Below are 14,162 nucleotides of genomic sequence, written 5' to 3' on the forward strand. Positions count from 1 at the left end.
CCAACATTCGCTGGATTATAGAGAAGGAAAGGAAATTTCAGAAAATCATCCATCTCTGTTTCATCCACTCCACTAAAGCCTTTGACTGTGTGGATCATGACAAACTGTGGAAAGCTCTTAGATGGGAATACCAGACCATCTCACCTGTCTCCTGAGAAACCTGTATACAGGCCAAGAAGCAACAGTTAGAACCCTGTATGGAACAACTGATTGGTTCAAGATTGAGAAAGGAGTACGACAGGGCTATCTGCTGTCACCCTGTTTGTTTAACCTAAATGCTCAGCACATTATGAGAAATGCGAGCTGAATGAGTTACAAGCCAGAATCAAGATAGGCAGGAGAAATGCCAACAACCTCAGATATGCAGATGATACCACTCTAATGGCAGAAAGCGAAGAGGAGCTAAGCCTCTTGAGTGTGAAGGAGAGCGAAAGATCCGGCTTAAGACTAAATATTAAAAAAACTAAGGTCATGGCATCCGGCTCCATGACTGCATGGCAAATAGAAGGGGAAAAGGTGGAAGTAGTGACATTTTCTCTTCTTGGGCTCCAAAATCACTGCAGATGGTGACTGCAACCGTGAAAGCAGAAGATGGTTGCTTCCTGGCAGGAAAGCGATGACAAACCTAGACAGTGTGTTGAAAAGAAGAGACATTACTCTGCCGACAAAGGTCTGTATAGTCAAGGCTATGGTCTTCCCAGTAGTCACATACAGCTTTGAGAGCTGGACCGTAAAGAAGGCAGAATGCCAAAGAATTGATGCCTTTGAACTGTGGTGCTGGAGAAGATCCTTGAAGGTCCCTTGGATAGCAAGGAGATCAAACCAGTCAATCTTCAGGGAGATCAACCCTCATATTCACTGGAAGGACTGATGCTGAAGCTGAAACTCCAGTGTTTTGGTCATCTGATGTGAACAGATGATTCATTGGAAAAGTCCCTGATTTTGGAAAGGATTGAGGGCAGAAGGAGAACAGGGCATCAGAGGATGAGATGGCTGGATGGCGTCACTGATGCCGTGAACATGAACTTGGGCAATATCTGGGAGATGGTGAGGGACAGAGAGGCCTGGAGTGCTGCAGTCCATGGGGTTGCAAAGAATTGGACATAACTGGGCGATTGAACACTTTCTATATTAGAAGAACACCCCTTCTTTTTCCTGCTGCCATTTGTAGGATTGCTCAATCTTTCAGTTAAACAAAACCAAAATTGTTCACTTCTCAGTGTTCCACCCCCTGAAATAAGCCACATAGCTCTCTGTGGGTGTGCCAGCTTCAGACTGCTGCTACAGTTACTTGATCCTCCTTATCTGGCGTCACTGCTTGGCTCCTTAGTTGTCTCTTCATCTACTCTCTTAGCTCCTCCTTTTTCCTCTTCCACCCAGTTTTTTCTACTGCTCTAGTCACCTCCCTTCACAGAGCCTCAAAAGCTGTTCTCAGGAGGATTTTTTTGGTTTGGTTTTTCCTTTTCTCAAAATATTCCAAGTTACTTATACACCATCCAAAGATACATATTTCATTGACAAATTTCTACGCTAAGGTTAAATCTCTCAGTTTGAACTTTTTTGCAAGACGTTTTTGTTTTGTTTTTGCTTTTTTGTCAATGCTTAGATACTACAGGTGTGAATTCATGAATATAAAGTACATAAAGCTTGCTTTATGTAAAATATATGCTCTAAAAAATTGGCTATGTCCTAATATAATGGGCTTCCCAGGTAGCTCAGTTGTAAAGAATCCACCTGCCAATGCAGGATTCGATCCCTGGGTCAGGAAGATCCCCTGGAGGAGGAAATGGCAACTCACTCCAGTATTCTTGCCTGGGAAATCCCCCGGACAGAGGAGCCTGCAGGCTCTATGTGGTTGAGAAGGAGTCGGAGATGACTCAGTGACTAAGCAGCAACAGTAGCTGTAACTTGGTGAGAATGGGAGGTCTGTTCTCAGCGATTTAACATGGTATTCTTTTCACCTTTCATTGGTTTAGCCAAATTTCCCAACTCATAAAAATAATCTTTCTCGTATGTATAAGCATCTTTCTGGGTCAGTGAGTTTGAGCATTTAGGTACCTTTCAAACCCAATGGTTGTGATCAGTTATGGCATTCTGTTTTTTTTCTTGTAAGTGTTATTCACTCAGTCGTGTCCAACTCTTTTCTGCCTCATGGACCGCAGCCCACCAGGCTTCTGTGTTCATGGGATTTTCCAGGCAAAAATACTGGAGTGGGTTGCCATTTCCTTCTCCAGGGGAATCTTCCCATCCCAGGGGTGGAACCCGGGTCTCCTGCATTGCCTGCAGATTCTTTACTGTCTGAGCCATAAAGTCTACCATCCTTGTACTAGATACCATTAAGGCTTTGAGCCCATAGGGTGTGGTATATCTGGGCCAGGTTGACCAAATTATTGTTTACTGACCTTTGTATTAACCTAGAGCATTCTTAAGTCTCCTTTCCTGGTGATATGGTGCCAGATTGCAGTTTGACTGGCTCCAAGATAATTTCTCTTAATTATTCCTAAGTCTTTGGTTAATGCAGTGTAAGAACATGCATTGTTCCAAGAAAGGATATAAATGGCTTTTGAGTTTCTTTTCTTAGCATGCAAGTCAAAAGATTAGGGTGAAAGCAAAAGCACATGACACAAAAGTGTATGGTTTGCTAGTAGACTATAGGGCTCCTCTGGCTTAAATTACACAAACCACGGTAAGCTGTTAACTAGTGACAATTTTTATCTCCTTTTTCTATTAGTCTCTATTTTCTGTTAGTTTTCTATTAGTTCTGTTAATTTTATTTAGAATAAAACCATGTGATAAATTATAGGTTTATTAGGTATGTTGCTTTAGGTATCTTTCTGCTCCCTCCACCCCCAATACCTACTCATCCTTTTAAGATCCAACTCCAATGTAACTTCTCAAGAACTTTTCAAATTGGCTCCTTTCTCTGGGTTTGTAATGCATCTCTAATAACAGAGTATGCTGTATAATTTTTAAAGAAACTGTCTCCTTTTGTCCTCCCCCAACCTACTAAGTTGCTAGTATGTTAGAATCAGAGGTCATATCTCATTCATTTCTTCATTTTCCAGTTGTACTGCCTCCTTAGATGTAGGACATAATAGATGTTGAATGAGTTGTTAAAAGAATGAATGAATTTAAGCAGAAAAGTAGAAAAATTAGTTGATACTAGTTGATGAATTGACTGACCAACTTAGAATTTAAAGATAATTTTTTGAAATATAAATTCAGAGCAGATTAAAAATCAGTGCAGCTATAGATTTGGCACAGAACAAGTTGATATTCTCCAACTTTAATAATATTTAGGGGCAGAAAGTATGATGCAATAAACTGAAGTGCCTCTAAATGCAAAGAAGAAATGTGTTTATGGGCTACTTTTGTTTCTGTGTTTGTTTGAATTTTAATTAAACCTCCTATCATGCTGTCTGTTTGGCTGAGGAAACATCTACCAACTACAGGAGATACTTTCCTAAAGTCATGCGGAACTGGAGGGATTGAGGAATGGGAGTGAAGATGGGGAGAAAATTCCTAAACCTGTCTCCTGCCCTGTCTTGGATACAACTTATGATGGTATTTGGTGACTCAAAGCTGTTTTAGTTTTAAAGGATGGGATGTGGTTCTTGCCGTGGGTAGGCAGCACGTGTTCTAGAGCTTGATCTTGGAGAAGTAAGATTGTTAGTCCTCTAAGTCCAGCTTGGCACTTGCCTAGCTAATTAGCACTCTTTGAAGGTAAATACTTGAATTTGGGCAAGATAATTTTTTAAAAAATTGGTTTGGCTTTTTTCCACTAGGTAAATTATTTGAAATATGACATATCTTTCCAACTAAATAGATTTTTAATTCTGTTTTGGACTTTCCTCCAAAGCAAAAATTATTTGTGAATGTAGGTTTCTTAATAGCACATGAATATCGTGAATATTATTCTTCACTTTTTTATGTAGGGTTTTTTTTTTAATGCAAGCTTCTCATAATGTGTTCTTGTTCAGTTGCTAAGTTGTGTCCCATTCTTTGTGACCTCATGGACTGCAGCACTCCAGACTTCTCTGTCCTTCACTCTTTCCCAGAGTTTGCTCAAACTCAGTAGTCAGTGATGCCATCCAACCATCTCATCCTGTCGCCCCCTTCTCCTCTTGCCTTCAATCTTTCCCAGCATCAAGGTCTTTTCCAATGAGTCAACTCTTCGCCAAAGTATTGGAGCTTCAACTTCAGCATCAGTCCTTCCAATGAATATTCAGAGATGATATCCTTTAGGATTAATTGGTTTCATCTCCTTGCAGTCCAAGGAATTCTCAAGTCTTCCCCAGCACCACAATTTGAAAGCATCAATTCTGCAGCACTCAGCCTTCTTTATGGTCCAAGTCTCACATCCGAACATTGACTACTGGAAAAACCATAGCTTTGATTAGACAGACTTTTGTCAGAAAAGTCGTATCTCTGTCTAGGTTTGTCATAGTTTTTCTTCCAAAGAGCAAGCGTCTTTTAATTTCATGGCTGCAGTCACCGTCCACGGTGATTTTGGAGCCCAAGAAAATAAAATCTGTCACTGTTTCCAGTTTTCCGCCATCTATTTGCCATGAAGTGATGGGACCAGATGCCGTGATCTTAGTTTTTTGAGTGTTGAGTTTTAAACCCTCTTTTTCACTCTTTTCACCCTCATCAAGAGGCTCTTTAAATCCTCTTTGCTTTCTGCTGTTAGAGTGGTATCATCTGCATACCTGAGGTTATTGTTATTTCTCCCAGCAATCTTGATTACAGCTTGTGCTTCATCCAGCCCAGCATTTCGCATGATGTATTCTGCATGTAAGTTAAATAAGCAAGGTGACAATATACAGCCTTTACGAACTCCTTTCCCAATTTGGAACCAACCTATTGTTCCATGTCCGGTACTGACTGTTGTTCTTGTCCTGCATACAGGTTTCTCAGGAGCCAGATAATGTGGTCTGACGTTCTGTCTCTTTAAGAATTTTATAGTTTGTTGTGATCCACACAGTCAAAGGCTTTTATGGAGTTAGTGAAGCAGAAGTAAATGTTTCTCTAGAATTCCCTTGTTTTTTCTGTGATCCAACGGATGTTGGCAGTTTTAACTGGCCATTTCTGAATCCAGCTTGTACATCTGAAAGTTCTTGGTGCACGTACTGCTGAAACTTAGCTTGTAGGATTTTGAGCATAACCTTGCTAGCATGTGAAATGAGTGCTATTATGCGGTAGTTTGAAAATTCTTTCGCATTGCCTTTCTTTGGGATTGAAGTGAAAACTGACCTTTTCCAGTCCTGTAGCCACCTTTGAGTTTTCCAAATTTGCTGGCATTTGTACTTTAACAGCATCATCTTTTAGGATTTGAAATAGCTCAACTGTAATCCCATCATCTCCACTAGCTGTGTTTGTAGTAATGCTTCCTAAGGCCCACTTGACTTCACACTCCAGAATGTGTGGCTCTGAGTGAGTGACACATAGCCATCTTTGCATGAAATGTTCCCTTGGTATCTCCAGTTTTCTTGAAGAGATCTCTAGTCTTTCCCATTCTATTGTTTTCCTCTATTTCTTTGTATTGTTTACTTAAGGCTTTCTTCTCTCTTTGCTATTCACTAGAACTCTGCATTCAAATGGTTATAGCTTTGCCTTTCTCCTTTGCCTTTCACTTTTCTTTTCTCAGCGATCAATTTAAGACTCCCTCAAACAGCCACTTTGTCTTCTTGGATTCATTTTTCTTGGAAATGGTTTTGGTCACCGCCTCCTGTACAGTGTTTTGAACCACTGTCCATAGTTCTTCAGGCACTCTGTCTACCAGGTCTATTCCCTTGAATCTATTCATCTTTTAAGAGATGGTTAATACAATGCATTGTTTTTGGAAGTATTATGCCATCGTTGAGTCAAAGTCACTCCCCTCCGCTGCGCTTGTAGTTTGACAGCCTTCAGATACAATACAAACTCATAAGTTTGATTATTTTTTGTTTTAAATTGGGATAATGCCTAATCTTTAGACCTACTATTTCACTGAATTTCAGCTTCAGCTCTGTTAGGCTTGACTCATCAATCATTATAAATTATGTTGGATTTTTTTTTTAATCCAGAAAAAAGCTATTTTGAATATTAACCAAATCTCACTTATCCTCAACCTTTTCTATAATATGGGAAAGGGAACTCGCTCAGTCGTGTCCGACTCTTCGCAACCCCATGGACTGCAGCCTACCAGGCTCCCCAGTCCTTGTGACTTTCCAGGCAAGAGTACCGGAGTGGGGTGCCGTTGCCTTCTCCATGACTTTTGTATAATTTGAGTTCTCTATAATTGCTTCCTCATTAAATCCTGTATTACTTTTAACAAGTAACCATCTATCTAGTATTAAACAGGTGAAGAACATTATTCATTTACCTTTCATATTTTTTAAATTTGGCTGTGTTAGGTCCTGGAGCAGCTTGCCTTGCTGTTTCTCACAGCACATGTGAGAACATGTCAGTGAACAGACCATTGTGAGTCGGTGTAATGAGTACTGCATTGGGAGTGCGCCACAGGGACTTGTGGCTTTAACCTTTAGGCTGGAGGCTTTCCTTCATAAATCCATCTTTGAAAGGGAGGCAAAACTAGGGTATTCCTAAAGGAGAAATAATGGAATGTAGTCAGAGATGCCCACAGATGAGTTCATTTCACCAACTTGAGGAGGCCATTATTATCTCTTTTTTAAAAAGTTGATGTACAATGTCACGTTAGTTTCATGTGTTCAGTTCAGTTCAGTCGCTCAGTCGTGTCTGACTCTTTGCAACCCCATGAATCGCAGCACGCCAGGCCTCCCTGTTATCACCATCTCCCGGAGTTCACTCAGACTCACGTCCATTGAGTCAGTGATGCCATCCAGCCTTCTCATCCTCTGTCGTCCCCTTCTCCTCCTGCCCCCAATCCCTCCCAGAATCAGAGTCTTTTCCAGTGAGTCAACTCTTCGCATGAGGTGGCCAGAGTACTGGAGTTTCAGCTTCAGCATCATTCCCTGCAAAGAAATCCCAGGGCTGATCTCCTTCAGAATGGACTGGTTGGATCTCCTTGCAGTCCAAGGGACTCTCAAGAGTCTTCTCCAACACCACAGTTCAAACGCATCAATTCTTCGGCGCTCAGCCTTCTTCACAGTCCAACTCTCACATCCATACCTGACCACAGGAAAAACCACAGCCTTGACTAGACGGACCTTAGTCAGCAAAGTAATGTCTCTGCTTTTGAATATGCTATCTAGGTTGGTCATAACTTTTCTTCCAAGGAGTAAGTGTCTTTTAATTTCATAGCTGCAGTCACCATCTGCAGTGAATTTGGAGCCCCCAAAAAGAAAGTCTGACACTGTTTCCACTGTTTCCCCAGAGTAAATCAGTTATACATATATCTATATCTATTCCTTTTCAGATTCTTTTCCCTTAGATTATTATAAAATATTGAGTATAGTTCCCTGTGCTATAGTACGTCCTTGTTTACCTATTTTATATATTGTATATATATGTATGTTTTAATCCCAAACTCTTAATTCATATTTGTTGAATGTAATATGTGTTGAACTATCCCCCATGTTTAAACCCTCAAGCTGTTTCTAATATTATAAGGAACCTGTCTAGTCAGGACCCTTTTCCTGACTCAGAGCATTTTAAATTCTCAGAAGGAGGTAGGATGTTGAGTGAAAGTGAATAAACAGTTTTGTTCCTCGGTACCTGAACACCATGGTCTCCATTTTAACCAAGGTTATCTATGCTGTATGATCACTTCTGAGAACAGTTAGTTTGGGGAAGAAGGGCCATGCCGAGAGTAAGAGCTCCTCTTTAGCACTCCCACACATTCCAGGGCCATCTCTGACTTACGTTTCCTAACTCTGGGTGGCAGACGGTTCTGTGAAGATAACTCCTACGTAGAGCTCACACACCTCTTACTGCCTCAGCTGTGGTGTGTTCTTTGTCGAGGCCTTTGCTCCCTCTGTTGAATCTCTTGTACTGTTTGGTTGCCCCTCAACGTCTCGGTTTTCTTTATCACAGAGCCTCCCCATGCTGTGTGTAAAACTGTCTTATGTGAAAATGACTTGTAATGAAAAATCACCACTCTGCTTTTTATCTCCATTGCCATTGGTTGTATGACTTTATTTGCTTAACCTCCTTGAGTCTCGATATTCTCATCTGTAAAAGGAGCCTGATCGGATTGTTGTGGGTGGTACATGAGATAAGTATATAAAGCACACAACAGCCTGAATTATTCTAGTGGCACTTCAGCTGCTTGGTGGCAGTCACTTTTCTTTTTTAATTTTTTTAAAAATTTAAATTTATTTATTTTAATTAGAGGCTAATTACTTTACAGTATTGTATTGGTTTTGCCATACATCAACATGAATCTGCCACCGGTGTACACGTGTTCCCCATTCTGAAACCCCTCCCACCTCCCTCTCACTTTTCTTAAAACACAGAAGTTTATACATGCTTGGCTTTTAATCTTTTAAAAATTTTGTGCCTTTTCATATGCCCTATGATTATCTCCCGGCCCCCACTCCCACCCCCCATTTTTCTGGCACTTTGCTTTCCTTTTTTGGTGAGTGTTCAGCCTTAGTTGTTTCACTTCTTTGATTATACCAACTACCCATTTACCCAGGCATGTCCATTCAGCAGATACTCATGGATAGTTTCAGTGTGCTAAGCTCTGTGCTAGGTTTTGGGTTAGAGAGGTGATCTCATTCAAGGAGGGGAAAAGGGAAGCAGCCAGCTGGTAGGGGGAGTTCTGTAATGCTATTACTTTAAGCGTTATGGAAACCCAAACCCACGTGAAGGAATTTTAAATTTGTTTGATAAGATCGGAAAAGTAGGTTAGCTTTTAGCTAGACCTCTCATTTGGTGGATAAAAGAAAGATCATTTCAGGCAAAAGGAGCTGTTTATACAAAGACAGGTAAAAATGTAAGGTACATATAGCCACTAGGAAGGCAAAAGAAAAGGAAGAGCCTTTTTTTCAGATGTGAAAACCTGCTTGCGGCAGTGCTCGTGTTATTTCCTTTGCATATATATGCAAAGTGAGAGCAAATGTAGGGGTGGGGTAGCACACGCACTTAGAAGCAATGTGTGGAAAGTGCATGTTGTTGAACTGAACTTCGTACTGTCAATTTTCCCTCCACTTGCTGTCTGTGTTTCTTCCCTTTCATTGTTTACTGTATGCCAGGCACTTTACAACGGGGGTCTCTTTTAATCCATACAACTTTATGAACCAAGATTTTCCTCATTTAACAGATGAGAAGACTGAAACTCAAAGATGTTTAAAAAAACTGAAACTGAAAAATTTGTTTAAGGTATATAGCCATTAAGTGGTTGAACTCTTCCTCTGAACTAGTGTTATCTCCAAAGTTTCTGTTCTCTTCACCCTTAAAATGTGGAGCTGCAGCCAAAGAGCTTTAGACTAGGTCCACCCAGTAAATTGCTGAGCAGTTGGATGACTGGTACAGGCAGCCAAAACTTTCTAAGTTTTATTTCCTTCACCCAAGCAATTGAGTAATTGGAGCAGATGAATCTACACTTCCTTTTAACCTTACGATCTCTTCCTAAGCTCCTTCCATCTGTTTGGGTCATCTCTGATCATTTTGTTCAGCCAAGGATAAGTTACGTGATGTAGTAGAGAATGTTCTGATCTCCAGGTTGCAGACATGGCTACTTGGAGTTGTTTAAAATCACTTTTGAAATAAAAACAGTGATTGCCTCTGGGAATGTGGGAGAAGGAGATTGCCTAGGAAAAGACATGACAGGTTTTCTGGGGTAAAGAAAATGTTCCATATCTAGACAGGAGTTGGGGTTATACAGGTGTACACTTACATGTTTCTGCAACTTCACTGTATGTACATTTTGTACCAAAAGAAAAAAAGTGATAAACACTGAACTCTAGCTACTGATATGCCTGCTGAAGTATTTAGAGTAAGCATACAGTTCAGTTCAGTCACTCAGTTGTTTCCAACTCTTTGCAACCCCATGGACTGCAGCACAGCAAGCCTCCCTGTCCATCACCAACTCCCAGAGTTTACTCAAACTCATGTCCATCGAGTCGGTGATGCCATCCAACCATCTCATTCTCTGTCGTCCCCTTCTCCTCCCACCTTCAATCTTTCCCAGCATCAGGGTCTTTTCAAATGAGTCAGTTCTTCACATCAGGTGGCCAAAGAATTGGAGCTTCAGCTTCAGCATCAGTGCCTTCAATGAACACCCAGGACTGATCTCCTTCAGAATGGACTGGTTGGATCTCCTTGCAGTCCAAGGGACTCTCAAGAGTCTTCTCCAGCACCACAGTTCTAAAGCATCAATTCTTCGGCGCTCAGCTTTCTTTATAGTCCAACTCTCACATCCATACATGATTACTGGAAAAACGTAGCCTTGACTAGATGGACTTTTGTTGGCGATGTAATACCTCTGCTTTTTAAGAAGCTGTCTAGGTTGGTCAGGCTTCCCTGGTGGCTCAGAGGGTAACTTTTCTTCCAAGGAGCAAGCGTCTTTTAATTTCATGGCTGCAGTCACCATCTGCAGTGATTTTGGAGCCCCAAAAATAAAGTCTGTCACTGTTTCCACTGTTTTCCCATCTATTTGCCATGAACTGATGGAACCGGATGCCTTAGTTTTCTGAATGTTGAGTTTTAAGCCAACTTTTTCACTCTCCTCTTTCACTTTCATCAAGAGGCTCTTTAGTTCTTTGCTTTCTGCCATGAGGGTAGTGTCATCTGCATATCTGAGGTTATTGATATTTCTCCTGGCAATCTTGATTTCAATTTGTGCTTCATCTGTACACTTTTATTTGCACAGAAAGTGTACAATTGCCTGTACTTTACTTTAAAATGCATGAAAGGTAAGCTATATTAATGAATGGAAAGAGAAATGGGTAGTTGAAGACATACGTGATAAAGTGTATAGTACAGTGTTAATGATAGAATCTAGCTAGTGCATGTATGGCGCTCACTGTAAAGTTCTTTCTAATTTGCTATCTATGTAAAAGTTTTAAGAATAAAATAAATACATATATATTAGTATTAAATACAATAAGTTCGTGAGGAGAAAAATCACTTTAAAAATGAGCTGACAAGATTTCATATCTCCAGCCTCCTCATTTGAATGGTCTTGTATCACCCAAGGCTCTAGTTAGACTGTCATGAGTTTAAGTGACCTGATTTAAACAACTCAGGGAGATCTTTGCTTTCCTTAGCCAATCTTGTAGGTGGGGCAGGTTCCTGCCCTTAAACATTTCAAACTAGTCTAAGTGTCCCTCAGAGCTTAAGCTTGCCAAGCAAAGCTCATCTCTGTGGCTGTTTTGAGTCAGTAATAGTTATACCGTATTTCTAGAAGCTAGTGTCACCAGCAGCCAAAGGATAAACCTTTCTTCTCCTCCCCTTTCCTACCTCAGATGAGGTTTGTTACGGAAGAAAACGTTCTTTGGCTTTGTGCTTTGTTTTCAGTCTAGCACTTGTTTGAGATGCTTTATGTTTCTTTCACAAATCACACTTCGTGCTTTCACAGCACTTTAGTTGGAGACAACTTCTCATTGTGCTGGTTTGAGTTCTGGCACTTCAGAGCATCTTCATTCTGAAGATTATTTGGAGCAGAGAGCTTTTCCTCTCTTCGTTGGTTAAGCCTTAGCCTCTGCCCATGTGTTCAGTCACTCAGTTGTGTCCAACTCTTTGTGACCCCATGGACTGTAGCTGGCCAGGCTCCTCTGCCCGTGGGATTTCCCAGAAAAGAATACCACAGTGGGTTGCCATTTCCTACTCCAGGGGGTTTTCCAGACCCGGGATCCAACCCACATCTCCTGTGTCTCCAGCATTGGCGGGTAGATTCTTTACCCCTGTGCCACCTGGGAAGCCCTAATTGAGTATACCATCCAAATTGTGTTTGAAAATACTGGCATTAGGAGTGTATGAACTCTTGTGCATCGAAAGAAGAGAGGGGAGGTGCTTGGAACAATGAATTCAATCATGGGATACCTAGTTTTTTTTTTAATAGTTAAATAGGTAAAATATGTTTTGAATTATTTTGTACTAAAAATGTCTTTTTCTTTTCTATAACTCTTATGACAGTAATTAATCACAAGTCATTTTACATACTGAAAACAAGTTATTGACATGCTGTATGTTTGAAAATAAAGTATAACAAAATGACATTTTACAAAATGTAAGTGAAACAGACATTTGAGATAAAATTGGAGTTGGAGGGCAAGGGAGAGAGAGGGATAGAAAACTTCTTGAGTTTCACATGAGTCTCTCTGGCACTCAGTAGAGAGTATTTCTATTTAAAACCCACAAAACTGATGGGCAGAGGAAAGGAGAAATCTGATTACATGAGAGTTACCCTGGAAGATTGGATGTGTAAATTTACATGAATCCCTGAGACGGGCAGGTGTATTTGGGTGCCAAATAATGTCTGAACTAACCCAGAAAAACTCACTTTTCTGCTTGACTGTGGTGAAAGCATTGGTTCCCAACAACTTTCACGTTTATAAGGATTTTTTTTTTTTTTTTTTTAAGGACTAACTACACATTGGGCAAGCAGCTCTGTAGTCCAAAAAGTATTGGCTGGATTTAACGTACTGGGGGCATGTGGATTCTGAAAAATGTCACACCTTGTCTATGCCAATAAATCAGACTGTCTATTCTTGATACTAAATCTGATGTCATTGGCAAATTTTCCTCCTTATTGGTAGGGTGATCCTCAGAAGGGAGAAATTTTTTCCCTGTATTTTGCTCTCTCTCTGAGGTGGTGTTAAGATTTCTTTTTCTTTTCTTTCTTTTCTTTTTTTTTTTTAAAGCTATGAAATAATACTGGCAAGTCCCAAGAAAACTAGCCTGGATTTCATTTTGCCTCTTCAACTCTGTGTGATCTTGTGCACATTCCTGACATGTTACAAACAGCTTGTGTCTCTGCATGTGCAGTATCCATTTTCAGTGGTGAAAGCCCCAAAAGGAAACAGACTGATTCTTCCATGCACAAACAGCTGGGCAGTTGTGGATGGAATTAATTGCTGATATGTATTGGCTGTGTTTTTCTTCTCGTGTCATTTCCTTTGCAGCTGTGAAAGTGAAATTTGACTTGAAACCAGACATTTCCAACAGTGCAAATCCAAAAAGTATCAAGATGGGACTCCTCAAATAGAATATCTAACTGCTACCTTTATGTTGCTCAGTTTGGGGGTTAGATGGGGAAGAGCAAGGGATGGCGGCAGGTGATTCATAATTATGTATACAGATGAAAAAATAATTATATCAGGCCATTGGACTATGAAAGGAAGATTTTAGAATGGGTTGACTTACCATATAGCAAGAGTGACCTTATAATCCAGCAAAAGGTTAGATCAGTCAGCACCTAACTCCTGAAAGAGAGTGTTCTAGGCCATCTCTCAAAATATTGAAATTTCAGTACTCCAGACTGATTTATTGTTCCAAAGTGAGGGAGCAGCAACTGGACAGGGTAATGTGACAGCATGTATCATTAAAAATGTTCTCCCAGCCTTCTCCCAGAGCTTTTCCCATTGTTTGCTTTAAATTCTATATATGACTATGTAGCTTATTTTTTACATGCTTAGGTATTTTTATTGAGAAACCTATTTTTTTATTTCATTGGTTATAGGAGTTCAGTTAATAATAACTGATAGTGTCTCTGAATGTGCATACAGAAAGTAGTTGATTAAAATCATTTTGAACAATAATCATGTTTAATAAGTTTCAATAACTGAGATTTTAAGCACTGTTAAAGGTTTTTAGACAGTATATATACATCCTATTGAATATCTTATTTGGAAATAAATCAGAAAAAATTAAAGCATGGAGTTATTTGAAAAAGTGAGTGCTTGCAACTTTTTTAAAAGCCCAGTGTGCATATTAATGGTTTTCATCAACAATAATTTCCCTTTTTATGCATTTATTTCAATATCATATCGAAGCATAAATCAAATCCCTTGTTTTTGATGGCAACTCTTGCTAATTAGTTGGTAAGAAAATGCTTTTTTTGTTTCTGCATTGCCAGGAGAACTGGAGCATTGGTAGAAAAGGAAAGGTAATGCTTGAACGTGTTCAGGTCCCCTGTCTTAGCCAAATAGGCCAAAGTCAAGTTCTAGAGCAGTATTGCTGACACCTTGAGATATGCAGAAGCTGCTGTTGCTAAACTTAGAAGTTGGCATGGTTGGACTTCCTTTATAGTAATC

At 40.1% G+C, this 14,162-nt stretch overlaps 1 protein-coding gene across 39 annotated transcripts in view; it reads left to right on the plus strand.

Moving 5' to 3' along the window:
- ADD3 (adducin 3) overlaps positions 1-14,162 on the plus strand; it is a 129,572-nt gene that overhangs the window by 55,939 nt on the left and 59,471 nt on the right. The gene's annotated exons all lie outside the window — the stretch shown is intronic.

Source organism: Ovis aries, chromosome 22 (assembly GCF_016772045.2).
Source record: "Ovis aries strain OAR_USU_Benz2616 breed Rambouillet chromosome 22, ARS-UI_Ramb_v3.0, whole genome shotgun sequence".
In the NCBI taxonomy this organism is placed as follows: Eukaryota; Metazoa; Chordata; class Mammalia; order Artiodactyla; family Bovidae; genus Ovis; species Ovis aries.